Source organism: Mustela lutreola, chromosome 3 (genome assembly GCF_030435805.1).
Source record: "Mustela lutreola isolate mMusLut2 chromosome 3, mMusLut2.pri, whole genome shotgun sequence".
NCBI classification, from domain to species: Eukaryota; Metazoa; Chordata; class Mammalia; order Carnivora; family Mustelidae; genus Mustela; species Mustela lutreola.
The window spans coordinates 27,430,016-27,457,568 of NC_081292.1; positions in this window are offsets into that span (position 1 = coordinate 27,430,016).

Sequence of the window (27,553 nt, forward strand, 5' to 3'; positions counted from 1 at the left end):
ACCACTAACCACTAAGAGCATCTGCCACATTTGTCTTTGGTAGTGAGACAATAGAGAGACTGAGATATATATTCTGAAAGAAAAGATGTGCAAACTAGTATTTTTTTGTGTGTATATATATGTGCATTTGTAGAAAATGTGGGCAAAATATGCAAAAGAATAGAAATGCAAAATGCACTGCATTTTGCAAAACACATTTTTGCAAATTGCATTTGCAAAATGCAAAATACAAGATGCTACTTACTTTAAACAAATTAGAACAAACTATATGCATACTTAGTTACATATTTTATTTTTAATTTTTTATGATGAAAAAGTAGAGGATATACTTTTGATGTTTTAATTTTTCTAAGGACACAGGACTTGACTTGATAATTAAGGGGAGTTTTATTATTAAACTATTAAGGGCGACAGAAAATTTCAGGCATTTTACTATGGTTTATATTGTTTACTTAGGCTATGAAGTCATCTTGTACCCTTTCTGTAACTTCGCAAGTTTGGCTGGGAAAAAAAAGAATAAATCAAAATGAGAAATAGAAATCCATGTCCTCCTAACAGAGCAATTAGTTCCAAAGTAAAATACATACCTCTTGTTGGCTTTTGAGATAAATGTAAATGATAAAAGTTCATGGAGAAGGGCAACTGAGTCAGGTTAAGCCAGACTAACTAATAAATTCTGAAATTACGTTGTTGTAGAACAAGAAATGTTTATTTACTATTTACAGAAAATCTACTATAGGTCTGAGGAGTAGCTCTTAAATACAGTGATAGATTGCCACACTGTATCTACACTGCATATGATGCTATCATCTCAACATGTGGAACTCAACTAGTGGAGAGGGAAGAAGAGATGAAATGGCTTTTAGTTGCCTCAGTTGGACACGTATCACTTCAATCTAACCCAACTGCAAGAAAGTCTGTGCTATAACAGAGAAAATATGGATAGTCAGTGTGTATTAACAAACTCAGTGGAAACTTCGGCTGGATGAGGAAGGCATGGGGTTTAAGAAGTTAAAGAAGGAATGGGGCACTTGGGTGGCTCAGTGGGTTAAGCCGCTGCCTTCGGCTCAGGTCATGATCTCAGGGTCCTGGGATCGATTCCCACATTGGGTTCTCTGCTCAGCAGGGGGCCTGCTTCCCTTCCTCTCTCTCTGCCTGCCTCTCTGCCTACTTGTGATCTCTCTCTGTCAAATAAATAAATAAATAAAATCTTTAAAAAAAAAAAAGTTAAAGAAGGAAGACAGAAGGTGAGAGGTAGTATCAGATTTTATAAATGTATTCTAGTATACATGTCTCATCTCTTGAGTTGATTATTCTTCCATGATCAGCTGCATGATTTGTTTTGACCAATGGAATAATAACTGAAGAGAAATTCTTCTCCTGATAAAAGCCTCAAGATCCAGTATTTCCTGTAATCTCTTCTACCTCTAAAAGGATGACTGAACATGTTGCAGATAGAGTCTGCTTAATCAATGCTACAAAGGACAAGCAAGGTCAACTGAGTGATCCTTTGGACTTTTTTTATGGTTCCAGGGTTTCATGATTGTCTAAGCAACCTCACAAGCATGCATTTATTCCATTGTTCAAGTGAATGCTAACTCCCCCATATGAAATTTCAGGAGTGATACCTGAGGGATATGAGGCCCATAGCCAAACTTCTGAAGATGAAAGCTAAACTAAGTGAGATATTATAGAACCCAATTTGTTCCAACTCCTACAAAAGCTGAAGAGCTCAGAGATTACCAGCATGCTCTGGGTAATGCCTGTGCTACAGAACATGTGGGTCACTTATCGACTCCGTGCAAGGGTGGGCTGGTCATTTGATGTCTCTGAAGCTCAAATTGGGAAAATAATAGTAGCTAATTCGAGGGTTTGCTGTTCTTGTTAGACTATACACAATTATGCTATTTAAATTGATCTCTCAGCAAAGTTAACTGTTTTTGATACAGAACTATTTGTTAAAGGAAAATAATTACATGATAAATTTAACATTAAAATATAGGTTGACTGGAAATATCACTTACATATTTCTAAGAGGAATGTCTTAAAGTATCTTTGTAATACAAGGATTGCAAATGTGACTTCGATTTCTATAACTGATCCAACTTTCCCTAATATATATGTCCTTTAAAAAAAAAAAAAGTCCTCCACCCACCCCAACCCCTTTTTTTTAACCCTCAAAGTAGCAATGTGGGAAGAGGCAAAAAAGTTTAAACATTAATGGTTTTGGGTAAGGAACCTGTGTGTGTAGATGCACACAGGCTCATAAGAATTCAGTACTTTATTGTGTAGGTGGTTTTAGATGCATATTTGTATCTCTACTTATAAACTGTGAGATATAACATGCGACTTGACCAAGTTTGAAAGTCCCTTTAAAACACATATTAGTGGCTTGAAGTAAAGAAAGAAAACTAATTCAATTCTCAGTTGTGCCTTCAAAGCTCATTTATACATAGAAAGCAGATTGGAAATTTATTGCTTTTTTAGACCTAGGGTGAAGGAATCACAAGATATATTTTCACAAGGGCAACTACACCAGTTGAAGTTTATAGCATAATAAAATAACAGAAATTACTGAGTGTTTTGGGGGCAACAAATGGCAGTGATCTCACTGTGTACCACAGAGGTTTGAAATGTTAGAAGAATCCTGGTGTGTAGGCTATAATTGAAAATGGCAAAATACTCAGTGGAGACATGAAAAAACAAAAATGATGCTTTGAGGACCAACAGTGATTCAGAAGACTCTCTAGATAGTAGGCCCATGGTAGTAATTTGCTTTGAATTATGTTTCTTATACCAGTTAGGGGAAAAAAAATCACTTACTTGACAAGCTAATCACAAATATATTTGTTAGGAAAAAAAATCACTAGTAAGCAAATTTCATCAGGATTGCTGTTTTTAAAAAGTATTTATTTTAAATTTTAAAGAAAAGATTCTATTCAAGATTTTCATAACATAAATTAAATTTGAATCCAATTAGTGGTGTTTTAAAAATATGAGTCAGTTTCCAAAAGTAGAGTACTCTGATTCTGTTTTCTTCCAAAAAACTTTGAACAGTTCTGAAATATGTTAAAATTACTCTTTAAAAAACAATCCTTTATTTTATACTTGTGTATGAACCTGAATATTTAACAAAAACTATATACAGATAACATGAGGGTGATGAATAACTTAAACATATATATCTTAGACATTTCAGAAACCTTCAATTACATTAAAACTGTCCTAAATTTTTCAGCTCATGTGAATTACTTTTTCTTGTATTACTGTCCTCAAAGTGCATATTTTCTAGTTAAGTAATATAGATCAAATACTGAATAGCAACTGCATTTCATTGAAAATAATTCTGGAGCTTTTACTGAGCTAGGACTGCCTGTTGACTAAATGATATGGTATATCCATTCAACTATTTTCAGTGTAGTTTAAAAAAAAAAAAGGTTCACATATTGGAATGACCATTCAAATAAACAGGCTGGACGACTCAGATATTTAACAAATTCATGGAAGCTCTTTTTGACTAAAAAAAAGGGAAACAACAATCATAAAGATAATCACAGGTAAGTTTACCAAACATCTTTTTACAGAAAATAAAGAATACAGCCACATTTTTGGAAGACTGTTGACTGAAACATAATTCCTTCTTAAACTAACTAAACAATACTCATTCATTGATTAGTTAGTCACTATAAACTAACATTTTAAAATTTCTTTGGAGACTGGCTACAAAAGACTGTGTGTTTACATAACAGACAATAATAAAGGAACAGTCAACAAACAGAGATTAATCACATATAGTGAGTATAAATATCCAAATATCCAAAATCCTGTAATAGGAAATGAATCCAGGAGAACAATAGTTTTAGGATGCAAACAATATAATCACAGACATCACATGCCTAAAGAAAACACAATTCTATAGTCAGTACCTTTTTTTTATAATTTTCATCAAGAAAGCACTGAAGTCTTTATCTTTTATAGACAGCTGGGATTTCAGTCAGGATATTTTAACTCAGAATGAGTTATGGCTACTCATTGTCTAGTCCTTTCTCGGCCACAATCCATGTGTTACAGTTATGATGTTTTATATTATAGTATAAGACAATATTGTGTATTAAGCAAAATAAACATTTAAAAACAATATATTAGAATGATTTTCTTATTAAACTTCAGTTTTGTTCAACTATGTTAAATAATTTAGTTCATAGATGTCAACATCCATCAAACTTTTATTACACTATCATGAAAAGTGAGAAATTAATATTTATACATTGGAATTTTTATTTAGTTTTCTAAACAGTCATATTCATGAAATATCTTCTTATCATTTTTAATAGGACAATAATCATTGCATGTGTTCTTCAATTAAATAAACAAATCAGCTGGGGTGCCTGTGTGGCTCAGTGGGTTAAGCCGCTGCCTTCAGCTCAGGTCATGATCTCAGGGTCCTGGGATCGAGTCCCACATCAGGCTCTCTGCTCGGCGGGGAGCCTGCTTCCCTCTCTCTGCCAGCCTCTCTACCTATCTGTGATCTCTCTCTGTCAAATAAATAAATAAAATCTTTAAAATAAAAATAAAAAATAAACAAATCAGCTAATTAAAATTCTTTTATATGTTCATGTTTACCCATTCACCCCTTGTAAAATGTCATTACTCATATAATATCATTAAAATATACTCCTGACCTTTATTACTGAGAAAAGAAAATCTATCAGTAAATCATACAGTGAAAATATTAATTAAAATTAAAAAGCCATATAATCAAATATGGCTAAAGAAATTGAATAGTACCACCCCCCCAAAACAAGTAGAAAAAATGCTCAAAAATATGGATTTTTTACATGTTCACAAATTTTGCAGTAATAAACTTGTCTCCTCACTCAGTTTAGCTGCATAGTGCTGACAGAATATCCCACAAAGCCTTGTAGTCAGGAATCACAGATAGTAGTAGATGGATTGGGGATTTAGAGGGCAAGGGAGATGCTCTAAGTGAAAGCATCAATTTATCAGTCTCTGACAATCCTGAGACTGCAGGAAAAACCAGGAAGGTGGACAGATAGCAAATGACAATGAAACAAAGAGTGGGAACTGAATGCTTATCTTCTGATTCTATGAAAAGTTAATGGACAAAGGGGAAAAATTCCTGTTGAGATTTTTTTTTAATTGCACAAATTACATACTGTATCCTTGGATTTCACCCTAATGTATATAAGCTTATAAAACAAATTTTCACTGAATGTCATATATAACTTTATGTAGAATTTTTATCATGCATCTCTAACATCATTTGTCATGTATCTCTAAATGTCATTCAATAATTACTGACTTTGTGGGGCGCCTGTGTGGCTCAATTGGTTGAGCAACTGCCTTCAGCTCAGGTCATGATCCTGGAGTCCCGGGATAGAGTCCCACATCAGGCTCTCTGCTCGCCAAGGAGTCTGCTTCTCCCTTTAATCTCTTTCCTCTCATGTTCTCTCTCTCATTCTCTCTCAAATAAATGAATAAAATCTTTAAAAATTTTTTTAAAAAACATTACTGACTTTAATTTCAATTAGACTTATAAAAAATGATTGTCTATCTCAGATGCCTACATAATTGGAAAAAAGGTATCAAATTTATGTGAAGGGAAAATAAGTAAACATGTTAACCTAATTAACATAGATAATTTAACATTCAGATAACATAACTGACGGTATTTGTTAACATAGATCAATTCTAATATAAACTGGGAGGCTTTCCAAGTTATGCCACAAATTCTTGCCAGATATAGGATTCTTTACTATGAAAATATTGGTTCATCATTGACCTGTACATGTTAAATACCAACTGGTTTTGGAGATGTCCTATAACTCACAGGCCATGATATTTTATGCAGATAATTACACTGCAGTTGCTTTAAAGTTTTAAGCATATTTTGTTCTTAGATATCATGTTGTAAAGTTCCAGAACTATCAATTTCAACAAGTCCAGATATATCATAAAACATTCTTTAAATATTCTAGTTTTACCACTACCATCACTACCACAGCTACTACTTCTAATACTTACTACTAGTAGTAGTACTACTAATAGAACATTAAGTGATGAAATGTGTCACATCTTTCACAGTTAGCTCATATTTTTTTAAAAGATACTTATTTACTTATTTATTTAGAAAGAATGTGTAAGAGGGGGAAGGGTCAGAGGAAAAGGGAGAGAGAGAATGAATCTCAAGCAGATTCACCCTTAAGCATGGAGCCAGACTCAATGGCATTGGCTTCTCTGATTTGTCATTCAGCTACCACTATAAATTAAAATTCCATGGTACATGTGAGACAACTTCCTTATAAACAGAAACAGATAATGCATTTTGGTCAGGAATTTGCATAATGGTCATTTTTCCTTCTCAATATGTTATATCAGGAAGCACATATGTCTATCTTTCTAATTACTACTGACATTTATTTGATTACTCAGGTTAAATGGAGTCTGCCAGGTTTTATAATATAAAGTTTTTCTCTTTAAAGTTAGTGAGTATTTTTTATGGAGTAAATATGAGATACACGTACTGTCATTTTAGCTCTCACCAACTGGACTTAACATTCATCAATGACTTTTGCCTGAAATAATTATTACATTGATGATCACCAATAGTGATCAAATATCCTTCACCTAATCTACCTATGGAGATTGATTTTATTGTTCAATGTTTAGCAACATATGGCTATATTAAAAAAAAAATCCTTTCTCTGTCCCATATGGAAAACATTAATACTTATTCATTTATATATCCATAATTTTTTTTTAATTTTTAATTATTTTTTTATTTTTTATAAACATATATTTTTATCCCCAGGGGTACAGGTCTGTGAATCACCAGGTTTACACACTTCACAGCACTCACCAAAGCACATACCCTCCCCAATGTCCATAATCCCACCCTCTTCTCCCAAATCCCCTCCCCCCAGCAACCCTCAGTTTGTTTTGTGAGATTAAGAGTCACTTATGGTTTGTCTCCCTCCCAATCCCATCTTGTTTCATTTATTCTTCTCCTACCTACTTAAGCCCCCATGTTGCATCACCACTTCCTCATATCAGGGAGATCATATGATAGTTGTCTTTCTCTGCTTGACTTATTTCACTAAGCATGATACGCTCTAGTTCCATCCATGTTGTCGCAAATGGCAAGATTTCATTTCTTTTGATGGCTGCATAGTATTCCATTCTGTATATATACCACATCTTCTTTATCCATTCATCTGTTGATGGACATCTAGGTTCTTTCCATAGTTTGGCTATTGTGGACATTGCTGCTATAAACATTCAAGTGCACATGCCCCTTTGGATCACTACGTTTGTATCTTTAGGGTAAATACCCAATAGTGCAATTGCTGGGTCATAGGGCAGTTCTATTTTCAACATTTTGAGGAACCTCCATGCTGTTTTCCAGAGTGGCTGCACCAGCTTGCATTCCCACCAACAGTGTAGGAGGGTTCCCCTTTCTCCGCATCCTCGCCAGCATCTGTCATTTCCTGACTTGTTGATTTTAGCCATTCTGACTGGTGTGAGGTGATATCTCATTGTGGTTTTGATTTGTATTTCCCTGATGCCAAGTGATATGGAGCACTTTTTCATGTGTCTGTTGGCCATCTGGATGTCTTCTTTGCAGAAATGTCTGTTCATGTCCTCTGCCCATTTCTTGATTGGATTATTTGTTCTTTGGGTGTTGAGTTTGCTAAGTTCTTTATAGATTCTGGACACTAGTCCTTTATCTGATATGTCATTTGCAAATAACTTCTCCCATTCTGTCAGTTGTCTTTTGATTTTGTTAACTGTTTCCTTTGCTGTGCAAAAGCTTTTGATCTTGATGAAATCCCAATAGTTCATTTTTTCCCTTGCTTCCCTTGCCTTTGGCGTTGTTCCTAGGAAGATGTTGCTGCGGCAGAGGCCGAAGAGGTTGCTGCCCGTTCTCCTCAAGGATTTTGATGGATTCCTTTCGCACATTGAGGTCCTTCATCCATTTTGAGTCGATTTTTGTGTGTGGTGTAAGGAAATGGTACAGTTTCATTTTTCTGCATGTGGCTGTCCAATTTTCCCAGCACCATTTATTGAAGAGGCTGTCTTTTTTCCATTGGACATTCTTTCCTGCTTTGTCGAAGATTAGTTGACCATAGAGTTGAGGGTCTATTTCTGGGCTCTCTGTTCTGTTCCATTGATCTATGTGTCTGTTTTTGTGCCAGTACCATGCTGTCTTGATGATGACAGCTTTGTAATAGAGCTTGAAGTCCGGAATTGTGATGCCACCAACGTTGGCTTTCTTTTTCAATATCCCTTTGGCTATTCGAGGTCTTTTCTGGTTCCATATAAATTTTAGAATTATTTGTTCCATTTCTTTGAAAAAGATGGATGGTACTTTGATAGGAATTGCATTAAATGTGTAGATTGCTTTAGGTAGCATAGACATTTTCACAATATTTATTCTTCCAATCCAGGAGCATGGAACATTTTTCCATTTCTTTGTGTCTTCCTCAATTTCTTTCATGAGTACTTTATAGTTTTCTGAGTATAGATTCTGTGTCTCTTTGGTTAGGTTTATTCCTAGGTATCTTATGATTTTGGGTGCAATTGTAAATGGGATTGACTCCTTAATTTCTCTTTCTTCGGTCTTGCTGTTGGTGTAGAGAAATGCAACTGATTTCTGTGCATTGATTTTATATCCTGACACTTTACTGAATTCCTGTATAAGTTCTAGCAGTTTTGGAGTGGAGTCTTTTGAGTTTTCCACATTGAGTGTCATATCATCTGCGAAGAGTGATAATTTGACTTCTTCTTTGCTGATTTGGATGCCTTTAATTTCCTTTTGTTGTCTGATTGCTGAGGCTAGGACCTCTAGTACTATGTTGAATAGCAGTGGTGATAATGGACATCCCTGCCGTGTTCCTGACCTTAGTGGAAAAGTTTTCAATTTTTCCTCCATTGAGAATGATATTTGTGGTGGGTTTTTCATTGATGGCTTTGATGATATTGAGGTATGTGCCCTCTATCCCTACACTTTGACGAGTTTTGATCAGGAAGGGATGCTGTACTTTGTCAAGTGCTTTTTCAGCATCTATTGAGAGTATCATATGGTTCTTGTTCTTTCTTTTATTGATGTGTTGTATCACATTGACTAATTTGCAGATGTTGAACCAACCTTGCAGCCCTGGAATAAATCCCACTTGGTCGTGGTGAATAATCTTTTTAATGTACTGTTGAATCCTATTGGCTAGTATTTTGTTGAGTATTTTCACATCGGTGTTCATCAAGGATATTGGTCTGTAGCTCTCTTTTTTGGTGGGATCCTTGTCTGGTTTTGGGATCAAGGTGATGCTGGCCTCATAAAATGCTTTGGAAGTTTTCCTTCCATTTCTATTTTTTGGAACAGTTTCAGGAGAATAGGAATTAGTTCTTCTTTAAATGTTTGGTAGAATTCCCCCGGGAAGCCGTCTGGCCCTGGGCTTTTGTTTGCTTGGAGATTTTTAATGACTGTTTCAATCTCCTTACTGGTTTTGGGTCTGTTCAGGCTTTCTACTTCTTCCTGGTTCAGTTGTGGTAGTTTATATGTTTCTAGGAATGCATCCATTTCTTCCAGATTGTCAAATTTATTGGCGTAGAGTTGCTCATAGTATGTTCTTATAATAGTTTATATTTCTTTGGTGTTAGTTGTGATCTCTCCTCTTTCATTCATGATTTTATTTATTTGGGTCCTTTCTCTTTTCTTTTTGATAAGTCTGGCCAGGGTTTTATCAATCTTATTAATTCTTTCAAAGAACCAGCTCCTAGTTTCATTGATTTGTTCTATTGTCTTTTTGGTTTCTATTTCATTGATTTCTGCTCTGATCTTTATGATTTCTCTTCTCCTGCTGGGCTTAGGGTTTCTTTCTTGTTCTTTCTCCAGCTCCTTTAGATGTAGGGTTAGGTTGTGTACCTGAGACCTTTCTTGTTTCTTGAGAAAGGCTTGTACTGCTATATATTTTCCTCTCAGGACTGCCTTTGTTGTGTCCCACAGATTTTGAACCGTTGTATTTTCATTATCATTTGTTTCCATGATCTTTTTCAATTCTTCTTTAATTTCCCGGTTGACCCATTCATTCTTTAGAAGGATGCTGTTTAGTCTCCATGTATTTGGGTTCTTTTCAAACTTCCTTTTGTGGTTGAGTTCTAGCTTTAGAGCATTGTGATCTGAATATATGCAGGGAATGATCCCAATCTTTTGATACCGTTTGAGTCCTGATTTAGGACCGAAGATGTGATCTATTCTGGAGAATGTTCCATGTGCACTAGAGAAGAATGTGTATTCTGTTGCTTTGGGATGAAAAGTTCTGAATATATCTGTGATGTCCATCTGGTCCAGTGTGTCGTTTAAGGCCTTTATTTCCTTGCTGATCTTTTGCTTGGATGATCTGTCCATTTCAGTGAGGGGAGTGTTAAAGTCCCCTACTATTATTGTATTATTGTTGATGTGTTTCTTTGATTTTGTTATTAATTGGTTTATATAGTTGGCTGCTCCCACGTTGGGGGCATAGATATTTAAAATTGTTAAATCTTTTTGTTGGACAGACCCTTTGAGTATGATATAGTGTCCTTCCTCATCTCTTATTATAGTCTTTGGCTTAAAATCTAATTGATCTGATATAAGGATTGCCACTCCTGCTTTCTTCTGATGTCCATTAGCATGGTAAATTCTTTTCCACCCCCTCACTTTAAATCTGGAGGTGTCTTCGGGCTTAAAATGAGTTTCTTGGAGGCAACATATAGATGGGTTTTGTTTTTTTATCCATTCTGATAGCCTGTGTCTTTTGACAGGGGCATTTAGCCCATTAACATTCAGGGTAACTATTGAGAGATATGAATTTAGTGCCATTGTATTGCCTGTAAGGTGACTGTTACTGTATATGGTCTCTGTTCCTTTCTGATCTACCACTTGTAGGCTCCCTCTTTGCTTAGAGGACCCCTTTCAATATTTCCTGTAGAGCTGGTTTGGTATTTGCAAATTCTTTCAGTTTTTGTTTGTCCTGGAAGCTTTTAATCTCTCCTTCTATTTTCAATGATAGCCTAGCTGGATATAGTATTCTTGGCTGCATGTTTTCCTCATTTAGTGCTCTGAAAATATCATGCCAGCTCTTTCTGGCCTGCCAGGTCTCTGTGGATAAGTCAGCTGCCAATCTAATATTTTTACCATTGTATGTTACAGACTTCTTTTCCTGGGCTGCTTTCAGGATTTTCTCTTTGTCACTGAGACTTGTAAATTTTACTATTAGGTGACGGGGTGTGGGCCTATTCTTATTGATTTTGAGGGGCGTTCTCTGAGCCTCCTGAATTTTGATGCTCGTTCCCTTTGCCATATTGGGGAAATTCTCCCCAATAATTCTCTCCAGTATACCTTCTGCTCCCCTCTCTCTTTCTTCTTCTTCTGGAATCCCAATTATTCTAATGTTGTTTTGTCTTATGGTGTCACTTATCTCTCGAATTCTCCCCTCGTGGTCCAGTATCTGTTTGTCCCTCTTTTGCTCAGCTTCTTTATTCTCTGTCATTTGGTCTTCTATATCACTAATTCTTTCTTCTGCCTCATTTATCCTAGCAGTGAGAGCCTCCATTTTTTATTGCACCTCATTAATAGCTTTTTTGATTTCAACTTGGTTAGATTTTAGTTCTTTTATTTCTCCAGAAAGGGCTTTTATGTCTCTCGAGAGGGTTTCTCTAATATCTTCCATGCCTTTTTCGAGCCCGGCTAGAACCCTGAGAATTGTCATTCTGAACTCTAGATCTGACATATTACCAATGTCTGTATTGATTAGGTCCCTAGCCTTTGGTACTGCCTCTTGTTCTTTTTTTTGTGTTGAATTTTTTCTTATTGTCATTTTGTCCAGATAAGAGTAAATGAAGGGGCAAGTAAAATACTAAAAGGGTGGCAACAGACCCAGGAAAATATGCTTTAACCAAATTAGAAGAGATCCAAAATCATGAGGGGGTAGAAAAGGGATAAAAAGAGTTTCAAAAAGGAAGAAAGAAAAAAAAAAGGAAAAAAGAAAAAAAAGAAAAGAAAAGAATTTAAAAAAAAGAAAACACCTAAGAAAAATGTAAAAAAGAAAAAAATATATATTAGATAAACTAGTTAAAAATCGTTAAAAAAGAAAAAGGTAAGAGTTAAAAAAAATTTTTACCTGAAGGCGAGAAAAAAAAAAAATGAAAAAGAAAAAAATTAAATTAACTGCAAGACTAAAAAAAATCACAGGGAAAAAGCCATGAGTTCCGTGCTTGGCTTTCTCCTCCTCTGGAATTCTGCTGCTCTCCTTGGTATTGAAACCGCAGTCCTTGGTAGGTGAACTTGGTCTCGGCTGGATTTCTTGTTGATCTTCTGGGGGAGGGGCCTGTTGTAGTGATTCTCAAGTGTCTTTGCCCCAGGCGGAATTGCACCGCCCTTACCGAGGCCGGGGCCGGGGTGAGTAATCCGCTCAGGTTTGCTTTCAGGAGCTTTTGTTCCCTGAGCGCTTTCCGTAGAGTTCTGGAGGACGGGAATACAAATGGCGGCCTCCTGGTCTCCGGCCTGGAGGAGCCGAGAGCCCAGGGCCCCACTCCTCAGTGTGCCCTCAGAGAACAGCGCCCAGTTACTCCCGTCTGCCTGACCTCTGGCCGCGCTCCGAGCTCACCGAGCCTGCGACCGGTTCAAGGTCACCCCGAGCTGCGAGCTTACTGTCGGCTCTGTCTCTGTAGCCGGCTTTCCCGTTCCAATAGCCGCAAGCTCTGCGACACTCAGACACCCCCGATCCTTCTGTGACCCTGCGGGACCTGAGGCCACGCTGACCCCGCGTGGGCTTCGCTCCGGTTTAGCCTCTGGAGCGATGTCCCTCAGCGGAACAGACTTTTAAAAGTCCTGATTTTGTGCGCGGTTGCTCCGCAGCTTGCCGGGAGCCGGCCCCTCCCCCCCGGGTCTATCTTCCCATCGCTTTGGATTCACTTCTCCGCCCATCCTACCTTTCAGGAAGTGGTTGTTTATCTGTTTCCAGAATTGCTGTTTTTCTTCTCTTCGATCTGCCGATGGATTTTCAGGTGTTTGCAATCTTTAGATAAGCTATCTAGCTGATCTCCGGCTAGCTGAAGCAGTCTCAGCCTGCTACTTCTCCGCCATCTTGACTCCTCCCCAATATATCCATAATTTTAAATAATAAGTTCAGCATGTCATATGGATTTGCTTAATTGCCTATGCATTTTAAATTTTCTCTTATTTAGTTATGATCTTGCCCTAGACACAATTTTTTTCCTTAAGCAAATCTGATATAACTTACAGCAGGTAATAATAGGGATTTCAAAATATATGCACATTCTTTGACATTTCTACCTTCAAGAAATCTAGTCAGTAACATGTAAGTAGAAGTTATGTGAGCCATTTTTAATCTTGGCTCATGAACACCCGTCAGGCACAATCTTCCATGTTCTTTCTCCTCTCCTAGTTTGTTGTACATGATTATTTGACCTTAAAATTCAAATCTGGAAAATGGTAAAACTGCATATTTGAAGAGTCCTGTGTTCCTGAATTACCACTGGACATAAGCTGCCCATCAAATGTGAATGGCCATGGTGGACTTTGTATAAATGACATAAATATTTCTCATGTCTGTTTCAACCACTGTACATAACAATAATTGTTTTTTTGTTACAGCAACTGATAGTATCTGATTTGATATACTTAATTTACATAAACTCAGGTGAGGAATGAATTATTACTTCAAAGTTATATGTGGCAACTGAAAAGGGTCCATATTGGCCGGTATATGGGATAATATAGAGAAAGTCTTTAATATTTTGTTAAGTAAAATAGTGGCTTTGGGGAAGTTTTCCATATTAGTTTGCACTGAGATAGGACCTGGGTTCCAAAAGGTGAATAGTGAGAAAAGGACAAAGGATGATGGTTCAGACTGCATGTTTTTGTGAATTTGAGAGGACTATTCAGTAGAATAAAGGCAAATAAATATATCTTGAATTTCTACTTTTGAGAACAGTCATAAATAAGTTAGTTACAAAGTATCTGGCCAAATGAAAACAAACTAAAGAAATCCATATTATTCAGAATGTCTATTTTCAGAATGTCTATTTAAGTGTCAGCCTAGTGAAAATGACAAATTGCATCTGAATTTTAGGGTAATTAGAGCAAATATTAAAAGTAAAAATTTTGCCAGGTGTATTATAGAGGAGAGCACTAGAAAGTGCATCAGTAGTTCATCCAATTGCATGGGCTTCTTGAAAACGGATCTAAAATGTCAGAACTTAGGCACGTATTCAGGCAATGTGATAAATAAAACCAGGCTGACAACTTTGTGGAGAAATCAACTGAATAGTCATGTAATATTTTTCAAGATACATAAACCCATTATTATTCTAGAATAACAGAAGGAATAGGAAATATATAGGCTTATTCTCTAAAGAGCATTGCTATGGCTTGAATGCTTATGTCCTTCTAAAATTCATATAGTGAAATCCTAATGCCCCATTTGATTGTACTAGGAGATGGAGTCTTTAAGAAATATTTAGAATATGAGGGTGGAGTCTTCTTGAATTAGATTAGCACTCTTAAAAAAGAGGCTCTAGACAGAACCCTAGCCTTCTCCGCCATGTGCAGAAAGAGTAAGAAGGCACCAGTTATGAACAAGGAAGAGTCCTCACCAGAACATGACCTTGATGACGACACTTTGATCTTGGATTTCCCAGTCTGCAGAACTATGACAAAAGACGTTTTTGTTGTTTATAAGCTACCCAGCGTTTATCTTATAGGAGCCTAAACAGACTAAGACGTGCACAAACTCATAATGGGCTTATGTCTTAAAGAGAGACTTCAATATATCAGTAAAATCAATGAATAAATGAGTAAATTAATTATAACATTAACATAAACAGAAGTGGAGAGAAAGTCAGTGATCTTGAATTCAGTGGTTAGTGCCATGGTAGGTAGCCTCAAAAATGGTCCCCAATGATAACTGCTTCTTGGTATTCACATCCTTGGGTAATCTTCCCTTCTTGAATGTAAACTGGGCAGATGAACTCATTTCTAATGAAATGAAGTTGTAAGTTAATTAAGACTTCTGAGATTAGATTACAGATATACTCTAGCTTCTGACTCAGGCCCCTCTGTAATTCCCTTACTTGCTTACTCTACAGAAAGTCAATTGACATGTGTGCTGAATTATCGAGAGGTCCATCTGGCAAGGTTCTGATGTCTCTAGCCAACAACTGGTGGAGATCTGAGACCAACCTACAGTGAATGAGCTTGGGAGCACATCCTTCCCAAATTGAGCTTTGATATGAAGGTAGACAGGACCGACATCTTGACTAAAGCCTTGTTAGTAACCCTGAGTCAATGACATTCAAATTTTTGACCCTCAGAAAATGTGAGATAACGAATGTACACTATATTAAGCCTCTAAGTCTTGGGATAATTTGTTCCATAGCATTAGTTAACTAATATATGTAACTTTCTCATTTTCACCCAGGGGTAACTCCTTGTTTTTAAGGGCCTAATGATCAGAAAATGAAAGGCTTGATGACATTTAAAGTTGTGACTTTACTTATTATTGTGAATATTATCAGAAAAGTATACTTTTGCTCATTTATCTAAATATGATAGGATGATTATCAAATTATAGTATAAAACTATGTTCTAAATAGATAACTAAGTATCACTTAAAACTCAGTCTTATGAGGTTCAGATTAAGCTCATCTGAGCAAGTACAGATCTTTAATGTATGATGGAGTTATAGCCAATAAATCCATCACGAATTAAAAATATTGTAAGTCAAAAATACATTTAATATACCTAACATGCTAAACATCATAACTTAGCCTGGACTATCTTAAACTTGCTCTGGACACTTGCATTAGCCTACAGTAGGAAAACATCACCTAACAAAATCTATTTTACAATAAAGTATTGAATATATCATGTAATTTATTGACTACTGTCTGAACATAAAAAACAGAATGTTTGTATGGGTATAGAATGGTTATAGGGGTATAGGCGGTTTATCCTCCTAGTCACGTGACTGACTGGAGCTGTAGCTTGCTGCCACTGTCTAGAATCAACAGAAAATACCATATTCCACATTTCCAGCTTGAGAAAAGATCAAAATTCAAAATTTGAAGTACAGTTTCTACTGAATGCATATTGCTTTCACACCATCATAAAGTAAAAAAATCTTGAATTGAACCACTGTAAGCCACGGACTGCCTGCATACAAGAATCTGGAAATAGTCCTCAATGATTATGGTGTATAGGTAAGTTCGCAATACAATGATAAATTAATAAATTATACTATTAATGTAATGTTTATAATGCATGAAAACATTATAATATACTCTTACTGGAACATAACTATTATAAAGTCAAATGCAAGACATAATGTTGTGTTAAAGCACCTTTTCATATAATACAAGAACCACTGAAAGTGTACTCAGCTTCAATATAATGCCTAAGTTTGCAGCAAAACATTGCTAGTCTACCAGTCAATAAAGTAATACAAACTGAAACCATAGGTTCTTCATGTGATCCCTTAAAATCCCTCTTTCCCCCGCAAAAATCCCTATGTTAAGTATTTTATATTACATTGGGATTTGGTGAAATAAATTTCACCCCAGGTTCTGTAGACATACATGACAAAAATTTGATGTGCATTTGGGCACATCTAACTCCAAATGCACTATGTCTTAGGAACTATAGAGTGGTCAGTAGTGTTAGGCACCTGGTAACACCGTACCAGTACCACAGTGTGAGGCAGCTCAGGTTTCTTTTGTGTTGATTGTGTCTTTAGGCAGAACCTGCTAGGTAGATTCACTATGAATTCAAATTTAAACTCGCCTGGAGAGCTACAAGATTTTCCCTTCTCCAGAAATCAAATTGTTTCCTGCCCTAATGTTATCTATCACTTCAACATAAGGAAGACAGGGCAAGGAGAAAATTCAATGTTCAAACAAGAATTTGAAATACTTCAAATAATTACCATCTGCTCATTTATTCTCATATTTGGGGAGCATGCATTCAGTTATGCCACAGAAATGATATGATGGCAATGATTATCACCACTCAGATCTCCTGCTGTGGGAAAGGACATTAAGAAAAGGTCCCTGTTATTGTACTTTGAATCTACCATCATGTTAGCACGTAAGCCACACCCAAAAAAGCTGCCTGAAGCTAATAACTGAGAGTATCCAGAAAGACTAATGCAGACCTATACATACAAAATGATGTAAGATTACTCTGATGGGAGACTTTGGCTCCAGGACTCATTAGCCTGGATAAATCTTTTCTAGATGTGTGCTACAGTCTGAATGCCTTTCTACCCAGCCCTTCTTCTCTCCCACGCTGCCACAGAGGTAACACATGCACTGTGCTCTGAAGGTTCTCCTCACTATCTCTGGCTACCTCTCTTTTTTTTTTCGTCAAAGAAATTTTCTTCAATAAATCTTTTGTCAGTCTAGTTCAGCTTCAGTGTCTGCTTCTCAGAAAACCCCAGCTAATCCAAGTAATGCCAAAAAGTCCTGTTAGAAAAGAGGACCACTGAAGTGGAATGATCCAAGCATTCAGAAGATAAATGGGCAATGATATCAACACAGACAGTGGAGTTAGCTTGTTTCTGTTAAATTGCACCAGTACCCTGCTGAGGGACAATAAGAAATCTAGAGTTAATAGCAGGCATAAAACACACTATTCAGATATACTGCTCATGCAATATAATTGACTATTGGTCCCAGCTGCTTCTCTCTGAATCTAGCAATGCATTTGCACTAGGCCAGGTATTCCCAGGGCTGTTCCCAGAGTGACTGAATGTAGCAAGGATGCAAATGTAGGTCCATTTCTACAAGACACGGGAATCTTCTGATGGGCCTGGCTTTGGGTCATGGACTCCATTGGCCTGACTGAAACTTTCTTGTAACACACTGCAGTCAGAGACTTTCTAGTTAACTATCCTGCCTTTTCTCCTACAGTGGTCAAGCCTGCTTTGCAGTCTGAAATCTTTTCTAGCTATCCTGCGCACATCCACTATCCCTCACAGGTATTTCTCTCCCCAAAATTTTCCTGCATGTCTAATCCTGTCTTAGCATCTACTTCTCCAAGAACTTAAATCACACAAATGAAAGTATTAACCTAAACACAACACATTTACTGTCATAATTTCCATCCTATTCTATTTAGTGCTAGTCATGGGGGATAGGGAGTACTTAAATTTATCAACAAATAGGGAATACTGTTTTGTAACTTTTTCCTGCTCTCTTGTTTGCCCTAATGTAAACTGACATTTTGTTAGAAATAGATATATAGGGGCACCTGGATGGCTCAGTGAGTTAAGCCTCTGCCTTCGGCTCAGGTCATGATCTCGGGGTCCTGGGATTGAGCCCCAGGTAGGGCTCTCTGCTCAGCAGGGAGCCTGCTTCTTCCTCTCTCTCTGCCTGCTTCTCTGCCTATTTGTGATCTCTCTCTCTGTCAATTAAATAAATAAATAAAATCTTTTAAAAAAGTGTATATATATATATATATATATATAGTGATAAAAAAATGTATGTTTCTTGATTGTATTTCTGAAATTGCTTTTAGTACATTGATCTCAACTTGCAGCCAATGTGCGTGTCATTGGCTCTCATCATTTAAAGAATTGAATTAAATAACATGTGCTTATATTTTTCTTTTTTTAAGATTTTATTTATTTATTTGACAGAGAGAAGACAAGCAGGAAAGAGCAGCAGAGGGACAGGAAGAAGCAGACTCCCCACTGAACAGGGAGCCTGATGCAGGACTTGATCCCAGGACCCTGGGATCATGACCTGAGCTGAAGGCAAACACTTATCTGACTGAGCTACCCAGACACCCCTATTTTGTGCTTATATTAACCTCAGTGTCATAAGTCTATCATATTTAATTCAGTATCACTTGTTTGAAATGGTCAAATATTATTAGGAAAAAATACTACCTCAGAAGATGAGAAAAAAAAAAAAAAAAGATTTGTTCTGTGGATGGGTATGTACTAGATTCCAGTACTGTTCTCCAAAACATGGCCCCTTTGAAATCTATGCCTTTAGTGTTTTATAGCTACACATTATTCAACACTTTTTAGATTGCAGGTGAATTATTTTTGTTAGTTAAGTTGACTTAGAAAAATTCTTAAAAATCTGTCAAATCAAAATGTTGAAAGTTTAGGAATGCAATTGTACTCAGTAATATTTATAATCATTGGCTTAAATGTTTCTAGATATTTCTATACTTTTTCCTTTAATTCTCTGAATGACTGTTTCATTTTTTTCTCACTGATTATTGGCTTTAATATCATGTTGCCAAAATTTTAAGATATGTGTTTTAATATTTCTGCAACTTAAGATTTTTAAAGAATTAGATTTAAAAAATTGCAAAAATGTGCTCTTTTTGTTTTATATTATGCCAGACGATCTGATTCTTGATGCCAAGAATCTTCAGCTGATGTGACTATAGTAAAATATGAAAGATTTTTCTAAACCACATAGAGTAAAGATAGGAGTAGGATGTAGTAGAAGGGACTATTCTAAGAATAAAGGAAGGGACTGCATATGAACAAACAAAAACAGAAAAAAATATATGGCCCACTATATTCTGAAATTTATGTCATTATTCTAGAGTTGAGGATGTAATAGACAAATTTTAGAACATAACCTTTAATATTAGTATGATAAGTTAGATATGGGAAATATAATTAAAATTAACTGTTAAATACAAGAGCACGTTCAGGGGTCCTGCTCAAGAAGGTTTGGATTCAACAGTGATTTGTAAAAATGTTAGGTGAGTATTTTGTTAAAAGGATAGAGTAATAATACTATTATGATTCAGGCTCATTAGTAATTCTAAGTCAGAAATCATTCTAAGTTGTATACTATTTATCAAATACAGTTCAGAGTCTTCCACTGACAAAGATCCTTAAGCTCAGAAAGTCATGTACAATTTTAATAACTTATATCCCACCAGACTGATCACATCTTTTTCTACTATTTTGTACCTTGTCCATGTCATATCACTCATCATATCATACTAAAGTTATTTATGTATTTGCAACTGCTGCTTGACAGTGAGTTTCTTGAAAGAAGGGATACTTTATATCTACATTCTTTGTATTTGTTAAAATGCCTAGTATGGTGTATACTCTGTAAAAATTTATTATTTAATATAAAATGAACTAACAAAAAACAGATTTATTACCATTCAGGATTCATTACTATGAAAAAAAATGTAATATGAAAAGAGAAAAAACAATCTATCCTAAGGCATAAGGTCCCAAACAGAAGAACTTTACACAAAAAAAGGCAAAGAGTTAACATACTTATTGGAAACATCTTATATAAAGAATATGTTTAGACCTACTCAATATTGAGACATTGAACTATTGACAGTTAAATTATGATTTCTAAACTATTTAAGACATATTATTGTAGTCACAAACATGTTTAAAGGTAAGGAAATCACAGAGTAGCAGGAAGCAAAGATACAATAGGATAGTTCAATTTTTTGAGTGCCTGATTTTTATATAAATAAAATCAAGTAACAGGAAGACAAAAACAGGACTGGCAAGTCTTTAGATGTTGTTCATCTTTCCTATACTTGGTACCAACAGAGATAGAGAATTAAATGTGTTTAATAATTAGGTTAAAATCCAACTATCCAAAACAACATGAAATGCAGAACAATGTAAGAGAGGTGAATTTTTCACATGGGATATTAAAAAAATGTAAAAGAAATAATGAAAATGATACACTGAAGCATAAAGCTATAACTATATGCTTCACTTTTATAATGCTAGGAATAATTCCATGACAAACAATGATGAGAAAAATATTCTAGGGATACAGTGTTTATACTCACAAGATCTGGAACTCTGAAGACATCGGGTATTAGTAATTTACTACTCTCTGGGTACTAAGTGGCAGCTTGCTGCTCAGGAAGAATTAATTTAGTGAGTTATGTCTTTAGAATACACAAGCTATATCAAATTATGAAGTAATTATCACATAATTAGTCTTATTAATAATAGTAATATATTCATGCTATACTCCATAATCAGCAAGGTTCCTCCTGGAAGTCACTCAGTAAAAATAAGTTTAATATTTTAGAAGTTAATTAACTTTGTCAGGCTACTAAGCATCATTTAACATACTAAAGTTGCAATTTACTAGGTGGCAGAAGTTGACCTATATGAGACATACCAGCTCTGCAATTCAAAATTATTACAGTTTTCGCTGTCTCTGAAACTTCCACTCTAAAATGGGCCTCACTCGAGAAATACTATTACAGATATTTAAGGAAAACACATTTATTTGGATTGTTATCCCTACTATCATACAATTGTGATCAAGACTGTGGACTGTTAGCCTCTGGGTGCTGGGTACAGGCTCCACTGTGTGGCTTCTAATGATACATCCAAAGAAGTATGCAAAATTATGCCCATAAAAAATTAATAGATGAAGACTTTAGGAGTGCCAGCACATATTTCTTCAAAAAAGCCTTGCATGTAAGTCACATTTAAAATTTTCACATAATAGTATAACATCTGAAATCAGAAATTTATCCTTACCTAGTCTTTTCCCTCATGCATCACCACTAAGAAATAATCATTTTCAGTTTTCTTTTCTACCATGACCACATTGAGCAGGAAAAACAAAACAAAACAAAACAAAACAAAACAAAACCGACAAAGAAAACAGGTGAGACTTAGATACTTTTCCTTATTTAGAGAAATCTATACTGCACTTGAGTTTCCCTAATAAAATGATGATGTCTTTAGTATTATTCCTTGTAAAAGAAAAACAAACAAAAATAACTTCACATATGCCCTGCTTTTCATTACAATATAGATTTTTAAATTTCCTTCCTTTTAAATTATTTACTCAGAGAAGATATCCAAAAGCAAAGAAATGACAGAAATAGGCAAAAATCTATGAAGCTAACTTTATTTCATGATGCCTTGTGTCTTTATGGTACTGAGACTGATCATTCAATATTTCTGATTGTTGAAATGTTCATAGGTTTTTAAATGCTGTAATACAAATAATGGACATTTTGATTGATTGTCTATAATTATTTGTTATGAAAATATAATGAGTGGTGACAGTGTAAAATATCATGTTCACAATATAATATATGAATTTGTAAGATGGAAAATAACTGAATTTCAGTAAGCATTTTGGTCAACTTATAAACACAGTTAAAATGACAAGTTATAGTTTGGAAAATGAGAAGAAAACAGCATTTTAAAGTAATGATATAAATAAATGTGTAAAATTGATTCTGGAAATCCTGGAATATATTCAAAGAATTTTTTTAAAACTTAATCATCAACATTTCTGTATCTTCTGAAATAATACTTATTCTGCCTCTCTCCTACAGGTACTTTTCTCAGTTGTTTCTCATAAGTTTCTACATTTTGGTAGTAACAGCCTTGATTATATTCTAAACCTAAGCTCTTTCTCTTCATTATTCAAATGATATGGCCAACACTATTACCCAATGACCAAAAGTGAATTAAAGGATTACCAGCTGGTATGTGATTCAGGTTTCCTATCCCAAAGTCACCTGGGGGAAAAGCGTCTAATCATATGTTATTCCAAATGTGCTAAATGGATCTCTTGATAACATTTATTAATAGACATTTTCTTCTATTGAAAGCATTTAGCAGGATACACCTGAGCTGTCTAGATTACTTAGGGCAAACACACTTGAAATGTATGGATTTGTAGGGTGTAGTGCCCAGAAAAATATGAGATATTATACCAACTGTAAAAAGTATTGGTATTTCTTGAGTGTGCCACTTATAAATTTATTGCCTTAGTTACAAATTCGCCTTTTTAGATAGCTCTGTGAAAATGGATCTGGGTCCTTTTAAATATTTCCTTTTCCTCTGTCCGTTGGCATAAAGTTTTGTCAGTAGAGCCCGCTGTCAGAGAAAGAGTTTTGCTTCCTGTTTCTGTTGTTCTGGCTTTCTTTGCAGTTTCCTGCCCTGCTCCCAACTTCTCTAGTGCCTATCTCCCAGCACATAGCAAGAAGCAGAATCTGGCAACCAGCAACTTCCTCTGACACCTCACATCTCATGACAGCATTGTAGAACAATGACTCCCGGGGTCCAGCTCAGGCAGTCCATCTCTGCCAGCACCATTCAGTAGACAACAGATTCCCCCAGCACCTCAGCTATGGGTTCTTTCACAGTACCTGGCTGCTACTGTGCACGGTAGGCAGCAGAATCCCACAGTGAACAATTTTAGCCAGTAGCAAGTACCAAAATGAGTTTGTGGCAAGTTCCAGATGCATATTTCCAGCAAATTCTGATGGTTTTTCCCTGAGTAGTTTCTCTCAACCCACAAGGTTAGTGACTGCTCCTTAAATCTGTTATCTACATCATGATTTCACTTGACTTTTTAGCTGCCAATCCCTCCTTACTCTAGTCACTTGTTGTAATTAATGACACTTTATATTAAACTTTCCTTGTTCAAACAGCCATGTAGTTTCCTCTTCTGATTGGACCCAAAACAATGTAACAATCTAAAAAGGTCTCTTTGTGAAAGTGATACCCTTTGATCTTCATTTAACTCTAAAGGATCCTTAAATTAGCCTCCTGGGTAATATACTAACATCTCTTCCCCATTCCGAAACTCATACAAATATACTATCAAATATGGTGATTGATCACGATATTTAATAAAAGGTAAGCAATTAGACATATGGTTAATTCCCCATCAACAATTAGGGAATCCAAAAACTTACCAATAATGTTGTAAAGATTCAAATGAAATAATTAATGTGAAAATGCTCTAATAATTTATTTCTGTTTTATTCAAGCTAAAAATGACTATAGTAACAATCAATTCTAAAATTAAAATGACATAAAATAACAAAGGCTTTCTTATTATTCACACTGCATATCCCTAACCAAGAAACTCTCTCACATGCTACTGTAGGATTCTGGCTGAAAGAGGAATCTCCGAAATAAATACTGGCATTCTCCTTGGCAGAGTAAGAGGGATCACTAGAGGATCTCATGTGAACGCTCATATGCTGCTATTCAGAAGTGGCACTTGTAATTCATTGAATATAACTATCCTCTCAACACACACTGAAAGGGAACCAGAAAGTGTAATGTCATCAGAGTCATAGAGAAGCAGAACTATTCTAAAAGGGAAGCAATGAATACCCTATCATCCTAAACCATTTGGTTCAGTTTAGAACCCCAAACAAACAAAAACTAACTTTTTCACTGAGAGGTAGCTCAGGTCCAGGACCCCCGCATGTAACCTCTGTATTGGGCAGACTTTATCCAGATATTTATAAAATGAGGAGACAAATTATCTACCTTCTAAACACCCAATACACCACAATCAAAACTCCCATTTGAAAGGAAAGAGGAAGAGTGGAAGACACAGAAGTCACTGGTTTATAGCAAAGCTGATATCCTGCTGGGCAGTTATAATCAAGGCCCCTGCACCACAGGTACTCCTCCTCAGCGGGTAAGGGTTCCCCATATGATATTTTCCCATGACCTTTGACTCTGTCTTCTAAGATTTTTTTTTTCCCTTCTCCATTCTTATTTGGCTAAATCTATAGAGGGCATTGGAGAATACGCTTGCTCTTTGGCTGAGTAGTGTTCCCATAACCCTTGCCCAAGGGTTGCATACATAGTTTGAAGACCTGGGCTGAGATCAAGAGTCAGATACTTAAGTGACTGAGCCACCCAGGTGACCCAGTTTATCAAACATCTTACGAAAATATAGTGAAGAGTCTCAACCAAGAGACATTATGTTTACTCTTACTCTCCTCACTACCGCATTCATCCTAATTATAAATTGTCACTCAGGATATTACTTCTGATATTTTATTATGGATTTCATAAATCCTCCCCATAATAATTGGTCAGCTCTGGGCTAGAAAAACCATCATTTTAATGCAAAGTGATTGGAAGGCTGGGAATATTTTCTGATGAAATAACCAAACAAGCTCAAAGACAAATTATTTAGGCAGTGCTCTATGTTGAACAGCTTTTATTTGTTCTCTTCAAGAAAATCTTTCAAGTCAAATTGTGTTATATCCATTATTATTGTCCTTTCTAGTCCTCACTGATGATGTATTGAAATGGGAGGACAACCATTGATTTTTATCTTGATGAATAGCTCTTTACTTGGGGTTTATGCACACAAGGGATAGTTGAGGCAAAACTAAAATAATAATAATGATGATGTGCAAAATAATTTTATTAATTTCAGGTTACATCCAAATTTTTCCTCATGAAAAAAAAAACTGACATCTCATATAACTTTAGAATACTGATAAACTCAAAATAAATATATAGGTATCTTAGTAAACTCCTGTTGAGTAACATCTGTTCTCAGGAATATCAAACATTCACCTGCCCTCTTGTCATTTTCACTTGAATGTCTTCTAGGAAACTCAAACACAATATGGTACAGCTAAAACACTTTATTCTATCATTCAACACTGCACTTAAGTAAATAACCAATACTTCCCCTACCTCTAAATGTCACCAGTGCTCACCCAATTACCCAAGGCCAAAATCCAGGAGTCACAATTAAACCTTTCTCTCATTTGAATGAAAGTAGGATACCAGGTGAAGCGATAATAAAAGTCTAAAGGTTCTTTCAATGACTCCTTTCCTTTTTCTTAAGTCTGTAAACACAGTTGGTAAATTGTAGGGAATTAACATTCCCAAGAGGATGTACCCATACTCTAACCAGCACTTATTCAGTTTGTTTAATTAGAAAGGGTTCAGAGACCAGAGTGTGAAGACAAATTGCCTACAAACCAGAGGGAAAAAAAAATGACCTCTAGAAAAGGCAGCTTTCTGCTTTGATCCCATCCAGGCTTTTCTGAGTACAAGTAGGTATTTGAGTTGAGACCATGCCTGTCCCCGGAAGGATCAGCACACATGTCAGCCATATATAATGAAACAAAACAAAACAAAAAAACAAAAGAAGTATACCAGATGAAGAGTTGTATAGGTGTAAAAAACTGTATTCCAATGAGAGAGAAAGAAAGAGAGAGAGAGAGGAAGGGAGGAAGGAAGGAAGAGGTGGGGGGAAGGGGAAAAAAGAAAGATTTTTTTTCAATGGTACAAATTTATAGAAGGGGTATTGAACTTACTGAGCTGAGTAAGAGAAATCGTATAGTGCAAAGAATTCCCCAGGTCAGATACTTGAATGGACTCACCAGACTTTACAGAGCATACTCATTGTAATTATTATTTAGGGCTGCAGAAGAGAGAGAAGGTGAGCGCTGTAGGTCCATGAGACACACTATGTGCACCCTCCTCGTGGGCTTTTAATTGAACTCATGTATTGTACTGTGTTTCTGGTTTCAATCATCAAGATCTGTACAAGATCATGTAAACCAGGCAGGCTTATTAAGCTGGTTAGATCAATTAAAAGCCGTTGTTAAATCTGCTGACACTGAGGGTCCTCCAAGGATTTTAGACTTAAAGAGAATATGATAAATCTATTGTCCTCATTTTTTTTCTTTTTGTTTTAGATTTTCATTTTATTTATTTGACAGAGAGAGAAAGCAACCACAAGCAGGGAAAACTGCAGAGGAAGAGAGAGAAGCTGGCTGCTCATTGTTCAGGGAGCTCTATGTGGAACTCGAACACAGGACACCAGGATTATGACTTGAGCCGAAGGCAGATGTTTAACTGACTGAGTCACCCAGCCACTGTCCTTATTTTGACCCAAACTTAAAGACAGTTTCTCAAGTCCAACTGTAAATCAGCTCTATTTCCCCAAATAACTGTAAATGTTTTTTTTCCTCTTTAATATTAAGTGACTCATCACTTCTTGGCCTTTTGGCTAAGATCAAGTATAATATTAAGTGAGTGAATATTCATACTGTACATGTTTTAAATGAATTACTTTGAATATATATGTACATAGTGGTTTAGTTATTTTTTCATGTATTCATTTGTTTATTGTACCTAGAGCTATTAGGGACCTCAGTGACAACATCCCACTAACAAGAGCTTAAAATAATATGTTCACATGGGGTTGAAGCATCTTCCTTCCTTCCTTCCTTCTCCTTCCTTCCTTTCTTCCCTCCTCCTTCCCTCCCTTCCTCTCCCTTTCTCTCTCCCTCTCTTTTTCTTTTTCTCTCTGACCAAGACAATGGAGATGATGATAGCCACAATTTGGGCATATAGAGTATCTATGGAAAAAGATAAAGTATGAAGTTAAAAATGTTCAAAGGAGCGGTGCACAGGTGGCTTAGTCCATTAAGCATCCAACTCTTAATTTCAGCTCAGGTCTTGATCTCAGAGTCTGGAGGGTATCCGCTGGGCTCTTAGCTCAACAGAATCTGCTTGAGATTCTTTCTCTCCCACTCTCTCTACCTCTCCTCCTGCTCATGGGTGCACTCTCTCTCTCTCTCTTTCAAATAAATAAATAAATAAATAATGTTGAAAGGAGGATACTAAACCTAATCTACCATCCAGATCACCCAGAGGCTGAAATTCTAATCTGCTTGAAAAATTTTCTTTTTGAAACTGGG